The sequence below is a fragment of the Hypomesus transpacificus genome, chromosome 13, assembly GCF_021917145.1.
Source record: "Hypomesus transpacificus isolate Combined female chromosome 13, fHypTra1, whole genome shotgun sequence".
NCBI lineage: Eukaryota > Metazoa > Chordata > Actinopteri > Osmeriformes > Osmeridae > Hypomesus > Hypomesus transpacificus.
In genome coordinates, this window is record NC_061072.1 from 13,506,777 (window position 1) to 13,508,970 (window position 2,194).

Sequence of the window (2,194 nt, forward strand, 5' to 3'; positions counted from 1 at the left end):
AGAAAAGTTCATTGTTCATCTCCAATGTCATTGAAAGTACAAGGTATACAAAGTCGTTTCATGACTTTGCCCCAGCAGCATCATTAAATGGTGCTGATGAGAAGCTTGATGGCGTATAGTCCCAATAACAAACGGCCGTCAGCTCCAGCATGTAAACATGTTTACAGTATACAGTCCACTTTGTTTGGATAACCTTTCCCTACCCCTCACAGCCCCCGGAAAGCGTCTCGGTTTAGAACTGAGGCCGTGGCCCTTGCACATGGTGAACGGAGGAAGCCTAGAGAGACAAACATCAGAGGGACAGGGACCGCAAGACTAACGACCGATAATGATCTGCCCGCAGACTGGAATGGCAAAGGAAAAATCGTCATGGGAATGAGTTGGAGACGCAAGGGTGCTACTTATCAGATCAAGCAATGTAGGCTGGGGGCACTCCCCCCCCCCCCCCCCCCCCCCCCCCCCCCCCGTCTGACATGGTGGAATGGAATCCCCGGAGTATGTCAGTATGGAATGCTAGTCATATTATGGGTTGAATAAAAAAATGGAGGCTATTTTTTTTCTTCAACTGTAGTTCCGTGCTTTGGAAGATAGATTAAATACGTACCTTCATGATATCACTGTATATACATGACGGTCCACAATCTGACTTTATTTTCACAGGATTGTGTGAGCTTTTGAAAAAAAAATCCTTTATTCGTGGACTGACTAGTGTACCAAGCATACTAAACAGGGTTTGAATTACGGGGGGGCTTGGTAGGGTTTGAACCCCTAATTAAGACTTGGGGCCCCCCCAAAAGAGGTCAAAACAACAGGTCAGGGAGGTCGATACATTTATATATCTTTCTTACCTGTAATTGTAAATATTATTTTACGCCCTGGAAAATAAATTGACCCCCCCGATTATCACTGTATAATTCACACTCTGGTTAGCATGTGTGTTTTGGGGTAAATGACCAAAGGGGTTAGCATGTGTGTTTTGAATGAAATGACCAAAGGGGTTAGTATGAGTGTTTTGGGGTAAATTACCACAGGGATTAGTATGTGTGTTTTGGATGAAATGACATATCCGGATAAATTTGATCTCATGCAACAATCACCAGGATAGAAACAATGAGCACATCTAGCTCTAACATTGGATCAATGGGGAACCAAGTCCTCAAAATGTATGCCAATTGTTTCTAGCCTGGTGATTGTTGGTCATGTGATCTGATTGCTAATCAATACAAACTCTTGCCAGGTGTGTTTTGCTAGTGAGTGGGTGATTATGAGCTAGTATGACTGTCCACATCCATTATTTGGGCTGGAAGGGTTAGCTCAGTGGTTAAAGTGGCTGACTGCTAATCAAGAGGTTGGAGGTATGTATCCCTCAAGGTACTTTTGGTAGGGATGGGCGAACGATGCCTTGTGAAGCTTTGGTGGTTTCTTCCGGATTGTGCCGGCCCAAAGAGCCGAACTATCGGCGCATTGAAAATGAACAGCGTCATCTAGCAGCCGCTTAAACTGGCTGAATGAGGCGTAGTGGTTGTCTCCGACGGTAGACTACCCTACGTTATTCAATATTTAATTAAGGCTACATGTGTTCATTTTGATCTGATATTAGTTCTCACACATTAAAATGTTGTGATACATCCGTAGGCCTTTAGAATTGTCATTTTCTCACAGTAAAAGTTAAAGAACGTCGTACGAGGGTCCCTGCATTGGGGCGCGAACTCAGGATTCAGGAATGCTTTAACCAACTACACTACCGAAGAAGTCATTACTTTTTGTTGCGGGTGGACAGAGTTTATACGATATGGTCTTTATGTCAATTAAACTAGATAACACCGATTTTTTCTTAACATTTGTGATATGTAGGTCTATTGTGAACTGGGGGAACTTTATTTTTACAAATTATTATTACTGTTGACAATGTTGACGAATCATCAACATTTGTTTTCTGGGCACTGTATAGACCTACCTAGTCCTATCATGTTACGTTTCATTTCAATAAAATAACACAACACAAATGCACGGATTTATAATTATTACTATACGGATTTGGCTAAATAATAATGACTGATGGAAGAAACTCTAGCGATGCCTGGTGCTGCTTCTCTGACAATGTGAGATTTGTCTTTAACAAGAAGTGGTGGCTTCGTTCCTTCCATGGCTCTGGTTCAGAAGAGCGGTTAAACTTCGAACCAGTTCGTGACGT